The sequence below is a fragment of the Lactuca sativa genome, chromosome 4, assembly GCF_002870075.4.
Source record: "Lactuca sativa cultivar Salinas chromosome 4, Lsat_Salinas_v11, whole genome shotgun sequence".
NCBI lineage: Eukaryota > Viridiplantae > Streptophyta > Magnoliopsida > Asterales > Asteraceae > Lactuca > Lactuca sativa.
Window position 1 is genome coordinate 45,507,131 of NC_056626.2, and position 10,405 is coordinate 45,517,535.

General features: G+C 30.0%; 2 long non-coding RNA genes across 5 annotated transcripts; one reads left to right on the forward strand and one right to left on the reverse strand.

Annotated features, from left to right (window-relative positions):
* The first annotated feature begins 343 nt into the window (after nt 1-343).
* Nucleotides 344-2,506, forward strand: LOC111914704 (uncharacterized). 4 transcript variants are annotated; one of them, XR_002857901.3, is made up of 4 exons: nt 345-751; nt 1,071-1,170; nt 1,282-1,423; nt 1,526-2,506. It is a non-coding gene; the product is annotated as an uncharacterized LOC111914704 (long non-coding RNA). The 4 variants fall into 4 exon arrangements; XR_002857898.3 differs by having other exon boundaries at nt 351-751; nt 1,071-1,145; XR_002857896.3 differs by having other exon boundaries at nt 344-751; nt 1,071-1,423.
* A 2,574-nt stretch (nt 2,507-5,080) lies between these two features.
* Nucleotides 5,081-6,582, reverse strand: LOC111914705 (uncharacterized). The gene is made up of 2 exons (XR_002857902.3): nt 6,106-6,582; nt 5,081-5,345 (listed from the first exon to the last, which is right to left on the reverse strand). It is a non-coding gene; the product is annotated as an uncharacterized LOC111914705 (long non-coding RNA).
* Nucleotides 6,583-10,405: the final 3,823 nt, after the last annotated feature.

The following is a 10,405-nucleotide window of genomic DNA, read 5'->3' on the forward strand; positions in this document are numbered from 1 at the left end:
TAACATGACATAAAATTAAAATCCCACAAAATAGGGGTAATATCACCCAAGTATGAACTATTTTCCATATTTTTCGATACTTATGTTACAAAATAACAATATGGAATATTTTACATATTTACTTTCAATACTTATGTTGTATAAGACCATTTACAACCATTTAATATTGTCTTTTACACTAAATTAACTAAACTGATATGAGTAATATTAATTTTAAATTATTTTTAATCCATTATATATATAATAAACCAAGAGGACGCTTATGTACAATGAAGTTTTGGCTTTTCGAATTCTGCCACACAACTTTGTCTTTTGTTTACTTTTTATTTCTTCCGTTTTTGTCACTTTAGAATTTAGCCACATCATTTTTGGAAGTTGGCAAGTTGGTCATTGATGTGAATCACCGCCTTTCTCCTCCAATTCCAATATCCATCACCTCATCCGAACATTCTCCATCTTCATTTTTTTGGCATGAGGTCGTCGACGAATATGAACGGTGATTAGAGGTACCGTTTGTTATCGACATCATGACATCACCTGCTCTTCGAGACTGTCCCTGTTAAGTCGAAGCAAGTCGCTTGGGGTAGTTCCATGCACCGTATGTGCGTTTTCTCCTCTCTTGACGACTTATGGAGGCTTCGTTTGTATTCCGGTTGCCTTGGAGAGGGATACATCGATTTCTAGGGTTTCTGCAGATCTGAATCCTGTTCTCCGGTGAACTAACAAAATTGTTCCACCATCTTCTACACCGGTACGTCTTTTCTATATATACTTTATTTTCTCAATTTTGTGGCTGTGGTTTTCCGATTTTCCGGTCGTCGTCCCTTTTCGCAACAATCTGAATTCTTAAATCAACTTGGAATTGAAACACGGCAGTGGAAGTCGTTATAGGGTTTTTATTTGATCACTGTTGTAGAGGTTCTACTGTTGGATATGTATAATATAAGAAAATTGGTTGTATAATGGATTCCTCTCAGTCCTTAGAAACAACAATTTCAATGAATTTTCTGTATTTGCAGTTTTTGTTATGAATATTTATGTAGTTTGAAGCATTTTATATAATCTTCCAGTACCCTAAGGAAGCAGGATGGGCTGATGGTTGTCAGATTGTTGCTTGCACTCAATCAAGATAGTTGGCGGTGCATGTACTTATTATCAATGTCCTTTTTGGTTAATGCTCACTGTTATCATATAATGCCTTTTTAATGCATTTACTTTACCTTCGTTTTCACTAAATTTGCACTAAAACTGCGTCTAACGGCAAGTTTGAATGATTACCAGAAAGAATGGGAGTCAAACTTGGAGAAGAAGTTGGTATACTATTCAATTTGAAGATGTCACAAATTCAGTGAAAGTTTATCTAAAGCTCAATAAATGATACAATTTGTGCAATTATCCTTGGTCTAAACAAAAGAAATTACAGGTTCGCCTTGCGCAAACGTTACTTTGCTATGCTATTATTATATTTATCATTATTAAATGAAGTGAATTGTGATATCTTATTGATGCATATGGATTGTTGCAGACTGAGAAACACGACCTTCTTTAGATGAGGCGTGTAGCAACATATATTTACAAGAAGGCTGGTAGATAGAACCATTCAATTACATTGTCTAAGAAAGACAAGCTTTACAAGGATGCCATGGAGATAGCCTCACAATCCAGTAACTGTCAGTTAGCAGAAGAATTGCTCCTTTATTTCATCGCTCAGGTACAAACCTATTAGTTGCGGTTTATGTTGAATATGATGGTATTTGTGAGGGCCAATTGGTGAACTCAGTGTGTTATAATAATATAATTGAGGTTATGCATCATTACAGGGAAAAAATTAATGTTTTTCTTCGTGTCTGTTTATTTGTTATGATCTAATCCATCCAAATTTTGCTCTTGAGTTGGCCTGGTTGAGCAATATGATCGACATTACTCTCCCATATCTGCTTCAGGTAAATTTGTTATGGTGGGTAAATACCATTTACTCTCTAAGAATGATGATTGAACTCTTTATATATAAATTGTTAAATGACACTTCTGAAGTTATTACAGCTCATTATAGCTTTCTTTTAAATGACACTTCTACAACTCATTATAACTTCCTTTTAATTTTTAGGAAATGAAGTTATTATAGGTTTCTTCCTTATATTTCTTAATTTACAATAATTACATTTTTGGTCTCTCTAGTTGTTAATTTAAAAATGAATGAATTACACTATTGATACCTCTCTTTTTTGTATTAATTAAAGTTTTGTCCCTGTAAATTTTAGTGACACATTGAATGCGCTTCTGTAGTTGAATTTTTCAGGTTGGATTGCCCCTGGACTCAAAGAAACTGTATGATTCCCCAGATTGCGAATAAAAAAGCTTTTTATATTCTTAGATATATCCACAATGTTGTCATTTATTATCATTACATTTGTCTTTTTTTTAGCCTCTTTTTGTGCCATATGATCACAAAAATATGACGTTAGCCGGATTACATTCACAGAAAATGAGATTCATGCTTCAAACATTGAACGACCTTCATTGTGTAGGGAAAAGACTTTAGCATCAAACCATTTCAACCAAAAAAAAAGACAGTCATTTCCATTCCATATTTTTACTATTTTCTCCTCATAATGCGGCACCGGTTGCTGTATGCACAAAGTACGTTTTTTTACTGAATAGATTGTCTTAATGAGAGTAAACGACTGCTTACCCACTTCTTTAAAACTTATGTTGGATAACAATTGATTGTTAGTTCAATAATTGTTATGCTTTAAAACAGTATGACAGCTACCAATTAAAACTGTATAGCTGTTTTTTTCGGATGAATACATTGTACAAATATAAGTAGATGACCATTTCACCATTTTGTTTAAAAAGTGTTGCTATTGTTTTGTAGATGTTTAAAAGTGATCGAATCACAAACGAGTTATGAATTTCTATTCCGAAACACGAATCGGCTCCACGCTAACAATATCCAAATACACTCCAACCCATGCGTAGCATGGGATACATTTCCAGTTATATTATATTTTTGACACCAAAAAAGAAAATTATATATATATATATATATATATATATATATATATATATATATATATATATATATAATCTTACTTTTATAATTTTACTATTGAAACCTTTGTATATCCTTTTTATCATACTTTTATAACGTTATTAAGACTAACTTCAACCATAAATCCACTAAAACACACAAAAATAATGAACTTTTAACACTAAAGTAGAGTAAAAAATTACACTATAGACATATTATAATATAAATTAGAATAGTTATATAATAAATAAATAATAAAGTGTATTATAATATTGATAAATAAAAATGAAAACTAAATTAAATGATAATTAAATCATTGAGCAGATTTGGTGTGGTGAACAGTGACCCTACATTTATAGCAAAAAATTGTTTCACATAAAAATATCAACTTCTTTAGAGGCCAATTGCAGTAACATTTTGCATGATATCACTAAATTGACGGTCGATTGGAGATGCCGTAAAGAAACCTTGTTTGTATTTATTAATTTTTTTACAAACTAATATGTTTTTATTTTAACAGTTTTATAAATCAAATCAAATACAAAACCAAAAGTAGTTATGTCATTATTACAATATTTTATTATAATTTGTATTGGTTTTAAGTTAATAAATATAATAAAACTTTTTTTAGAACAAAGAGAATTTCATTAACCAAAACTAGCAAAAATCTAGATGAACAAAACAAGGAAACAAATTACACAATACACATCATAGGATTTTGAAGCCATCCAACCCAACTAAACTACCCCTTATATCTATATTGACACAAAGAGAACACTTTTGTGACAATACAATAAATATAACAGATTTCTTAGGGACACTTTTACCAAAGATAGCATTGTTTCTGAACAACCAAATATGCCACCACATGAGAAGGAACACAACTTCAAGAAACTCCTTCTGAAGTTTGGAAATCCGAATACTAGCAAACCACAATAACCAATCTCTATAACACAAAATAATCGGCATAGTAATGCCTCACCAACGTAAGATTTTGTGTTGCACTTCCAAAGCAAACGAACACAAAAAGAAAAGGTGATTAACCGAGTCAACCCCTTTATGCTAACTTCCGACTTAAGTGTGTATTTTCAAAAACCATATATTTTTATTTAAAAGGAGTATTCCCCTTTAGAAAAGACTTTCCCGAAGGTGGTGCAACATTTAGTGAAGATACAAAGCGTTTTGTCTTGTTTTGCAAACGATGCTACATTACTCTCTTATGGTCACTCATGATTGAAGCCTTCAAGATTTAGGCAATTTTTGATGGACTAGCTTATAAAAAATGATGTTTGCTGAAACTAGATGATAAATTAATTGAAATGTATAAAATAACATAAAAAAGCATATTGAAAATTGAGTTTTTAGTTTATTATTATTATTATTTTTTTATAATGGATAAAATGTATATTTGTGACTGTTTTATAAAAATTCATGTTGAAATGCTACTGTGAATAGCTTTAATTTATAAGTTACTTTTTCAAATATAAAAACCTTTAAAAAGTAGACAAATAAATTGATTTTGACTCGCAAAATATAACCTTACATAATAACTTATTTCCTTATTTCTTATTTAATGTATGTTTTCCGTGGTTCTAAATGAACCCAAAGCCCAAAAATATTAATTTGGACCATTTGTTATCGGAACAATCATATTAGGATGACACGTGTCGGTAAGAGTCGTATTTAGCATTTACAATTAAAGAACTTTAGAAGGAAAACGTGATAAATGAAGATTCAAGATTGGCAAATTTAGGTGTGTTTCGAAAGTGAAAGAGAAATGTAGAGGAAAAGAAGTTTGATAATACTTTTTAAAAGTCATCAAAAGACAACTTAGAATTTAGGTTTGGTTTTCATATGCTCTACAAAATAGAATATATAATGATTATTTATATTAACTAGATAAAGGGCATTGAGCCTCTTTATGTGCTTCTTTAAATCGGAGACAAAACTACTCCATTAAGATTATATTTCATTTTTTCAATCTATTTTATTCAGATCAGTTCTTGCATTTTCTTTTTGGGTTATAAATAACAATGCAAGTTGTCATGAAGCAAAAAAATATGTATGTGTATTATGTTCAATCCATCAATCCATCAATAACAAAGAATTGAATCCAAAACGAATTCATATGTTGTAATGCAAAATTGTACGATATAAATTACAACATCATCCATGAATAACTCAAAAAACTTGTTTCAGGACATTATTTACTGATAAACATTGGTAAGAACAATTTTAAAGAGCACAAACCTTCGCCATTTCTTGTCTTCGACATCAGCTCAAAAATGAGAAAATTTTGTCAGTCTGCAATCTTGACACAATACAAGGAACATGGGTATCATTCTAAATGAAATCGTTTTTTTTATATGTTACAGACAATTAATTAATCAATTTTAAAAACCAAAAGTTAGCATTCATGGAAAATTAAAGCTCAAAAGCTTTCAAAGGTTAAGTGATCATACATAAGTTTTTTCATTGATATCAAAATTTAGACAAATTTCCGATAACCATCACTATTCACTAGCAACATCTTTTATCACATATCTAAAATCAATAAACACTTATGCTCTGATTCACTCAACTACATAAAACATAAAAATCATTAACTCAATAAGAGAGAACTGAATCACATATTTTATCGCATATCTAAAATAATATTTTAGTGAATATGAAAAAAAACACTGATAGAATGTAAGCAAACCTCAGCATTTCTCATGAAACAACTCAAGAGTATTAGACCATATATATATATATATATATATATATATATATATATATATATATATATATATATATATATATATATATATATATATATATATATATATATATATCATTTATTGTTGTATATCCTTTCCTATTTATCCTTTTGTATTTTAGGTGGTTTGTTGTGATTGTTCTGTATGTATTCGGTCATTCATAGGTAATGAGGGAAGATTACGTTTTGCAAACCTTTAAAGAGTTGCAGAAATAGACTCTTTTCCATAAAAAAAAAAAATCAAATTTAAACAGACCTAAATTTCAATTCGAAAGTAAGAACTGATAGTTGGGGTTAGGTTTTACGGATATACCTAGAATAAACATGTGGAAGAAAGGGGATTCTCTGGGTCTTCTTCTGGACAGTCTCCTAGATCCCAAAATCTTTATCAACAATAAGTTTACCCATACAAAGGTGTTTCAGTGGTTCCTCACCAATCGCAGAAAACGAATACATACAATCGATGTTTGTGTTTTTCTACCATCTTTCCGATCAATTGAACACAACATACACAAACATTTGGTGAGTATTTTTGGGTGAGGAAAATGGGAGCGATGGAAGGAAGTGGAAGGTAGAAGGTTACCAATTCCTATAAGGTGGAACAAATCGAAGAAAAAAGAAGCGGTGAGAATGGCGGTGGAAGGATCCATAACACAAAAGCGGTGGAACAATCACATTGGAACTAAAAACGGTGAAGATCCATAAGCAAACATGTAGAATTGAAGCCTTGACTCCACTTAGCTACCATTGACCAGCCCAAAAGTAGCAACCTTAAAAAATTATTGGACAAAAAATGTCAAAACCTAAAGGTTACTCTTCCTAAGATTTTTATGCATTATATATATATATATATATATATATATATATATATATATATATATATATATATATATATATATATATATATATATATATATATATATATATAAGCTACCATAGTACCATTAACTAGCCCAAAAGTAGCAGCTTTAAAGATATTGGACCAAAAATGTCAAAACCAAAAGGTTACTCTTCTTACGATTTTTATGCATTATATATAAGCTACCATTGACTAGCCCAAAAGTAGCAACCTTAAAAAATTGAAACAGGAAAAAAGAAACATATTACAAACACAAAAAAATCAATGAGTTAAAAAAATTGAAACAGGAAAAAAGAAACAACAATGAAGAGGGGAAATAGTAAAATACATAGAGGAAAAACAGAAACATAAACATATTTGAAACACAATGTAGTCTCCCTCACCAGCTACGAATGAGGTTCAATAGAGAACCATAATTAACCAAGGAACCAATCTTTTTTTCAACTTTTAGAACTTATTTTTTATCAAAAAAATGCTAAAAATACAGAAATTCATAACTTTTTATTCTTTTTCCAATTATATAAAATTCAATTTTTTTACTATTTTTTTACGTCAAATTCACAATGTGAATCTTCGAAAATTCACAACGTGAATCCGAATTCAAATGGTGAATCTGAAAAATATTTTTCACATTCACAATGTTAATATATGAATTTAGATATTTTTAGATGTTTTTTGATAAAGAATAAGCTCTAGAAATTGAAAAAAAGATTTGGTTCCTTGAAGAACCCATAATTATGGTTATCTATTGAACTTATATATATATATATATATATATATATATATATATATATATATATATATATATATATATATATATATATATATATATATATATAAGGAAGAGTTTGACTGATTTATTTGGATTGATATTATAATGCCTGATTTATTGGGAGTGATATGCTAATTAGATATAGATAGAGTGTAAAAGATATTTTCTTTTAAATTTATTGCAGATTTATATGGTATAATTGCAAATTGAAAGTTCAAATTCCCTGATTTCGTGATATATATTTCTACTAAATTACATTATTTTTTTGGAATTTACAGTATTTTCGAATAGAAGGCTGGGAAATTCAGTTACATCTATTGAGCGGGAAAATTGAAGGGGAAGGCGTTAAGTAATGCCACGTGGCATTTGTTGTACTATTTTATTAGAAGAGAATATATATATATATATATATATATATATATATATATATATATATATATATATATATATATATATATATATATATATATATATTTGTGGTGCGGTTCGGTTTTTTGCAGTTTTCACAAAACTAAAAACCGCACCGCACCGAAATTTTCGGTTTTTGGAAAAATAAAAACCGCACCTTTGGTTTTTCTTTCGGTTTCGGTTTCGGTTTATGCGATTTTTTTCGATTTTTTATTTACGGTTCGGTTTTTACTCACCCCTAATTTAAACATATTACAAATAAATCACTATGATTGTATTATATATATATATATATATATATATATATATATATATATATATATATATATATATATATATCAAATAAAGTGTTGTGTAGTTAAATGATTTTCCATCCAAATTTATGTTTTTCAATATCACATTAATTCTAGTATTTTAATAATTCCGATTTTTTTTTATGATCCATAATTGTGAGTTTAATGGGATGCCAAGTCTAGTTATCATTCAATGGATGAAACTTTACCTTTTTAAGATGCCACTTTGACATTTAATAGATTTGGAGTTCAATGATCATTGAACCCTTCAATGAGAAAAATAAAATTTTATGACTATTAAATATATACTATAAATTAGATTTTGTAATGTCCTATTGAACTTTCTAAAGTTCAGTGCATTGTAAGAAAATTTTGATAAAGTATGAAACTGTGACATCCTGATTTTCACGGCCAGAAAAGACCGATTTTGTTTATGCTTTATAAAAATCAGAGTACTTCTTGTTAGGGCTTAAATGTTGTAATAGTCGAAGTGTCAGTTAGATTGTTATGATGTTTATTTTGTCTTCGTAAGAAGGAGTCTTCGGATGTAATGTTATTTGTACTAAGGCATTATAAAGAGTAGTCTTAATGTCTAGTCCTTAGTATTGTTATGCTTTTGTTCTCCTATAAATAGGGGTCTGTACTAAGTGAGTAGTGATCGCTTTTCACTCAGTCTTTACAGTTTATTCATTGTAATCTGTTAACTCAAAAGCATAATACGAGCTGAACAAATATTCTATTTACTCTCGTATTCATCATTATTACTCTTCCTGAATTCATACTTGAATTTGTTTTAAACTCGATTACAAATCTCATCAATTGGTATTAGAGCAGGAATCCTTTCTGTGATCTGATTTTCATACGTTCAAAAAGATTTTTGAATCTACTGTTTGATTCAAAAAGTTTCCGTTCTTTTTGAGTGTGAAAAATTCTTCTTGATCTAAATCTAGGATTTGATTCTGCGAACATATTTGTGAATCGAGTGTTCGTTGTGTGATTCTGATTTGAAATATACAATTTGATTTCAAAATTATCAAAGTTTTCGTATCATCTTGAAGTTTTTGTCCGTACAACAATGGCGTCATTCAATCTGAATTCCATGACATCATTTTCTCATTTGCTTGGTTCATCCACAAAAATTTCGATGCTTATTCCAGAATATTACGATTAGTGGGCAGATCATATGCAAGATTACTTGAACGGATTGGATGAAGAATTATGGAAGTGCATTTCAGGAGAAATCAATCAACCTGCAACAGTTCAGCCAATCGGTGTGTCTTCAAGCAGTTCGGAAGTTGACAATCAATCCAATCGTTTAAAACAACTGGAGAAGAAATGCATGAGGGAATTAAGAGGTGCCTTGCCTCCTGTTGTGTACAATTATGTCAGAACATGCACAACAACTAAAGAAATCTGGAACAATCTCAAAGATAAATTTCAAGGAAGTGAAAAGACGAAGATCACATCTGTGAAACAATGTCTGGTGGAACTCAAAGATTTCAAACAGAAAGAATCTGAATCCATTGAAGTATACTATGATCGGTTCAACGAGTTAATCTATCGTTGTAATCGTTATGGTATTACAAGGTCATCAATGGAGTACAACTTGATATTTGTAATGGGACTTCAAAAGGAGTGGAGGAGTGTGAGTATGATGGTAAAAAACCAACAAGGTTTTGATACTTCGACTTTGAATGACTTGTACAATCAGTTGAAATCTCATGAAAATGAGGTTAATGAAATAGCTGAGGAAGCGATAGCAAGTCTTGGTGGACCATTGGCACTCGTTTCGAAGGTTTCAGAAAGAGAGAATGAAAAATTGAAGTCTGATGAAGAAGAAGGTTTTCTGATGAATTCTGATGATGAGGCTGTTGCATTTTACTCAAACAATCGAGTAAAGAAATTTTTTAAGAAACCTTTTAATCCAAAGAACAAGTCATCAGATTCGAAGGGTAATTTTGAGAACAAAAATAGAGTGGATGAAAAGAAGAAAGAAGTGAAGACGGATTCGAAGAGTGAAATGGAGCAAATGAAGAAGATGTTGAAAGGTGATACAGGGATTAATTGCCATTATTGCTATGGTGCAAATCACTTGGCAGTAGATTGCTTGTTGAGAAAGAAGGAGGAAAAGAAAAATAAAACAAAGGATGAAGCGTATTACACTGAGAAACTGGAGGAAGTAAAGTCGAAGGCAAAGAATTTGTCGTTAGTGGCTCATGGAGAAACTGAATCGGATGGCACATATCAAATATGGTCCTCAGGTTCATACGATGAAGAAATG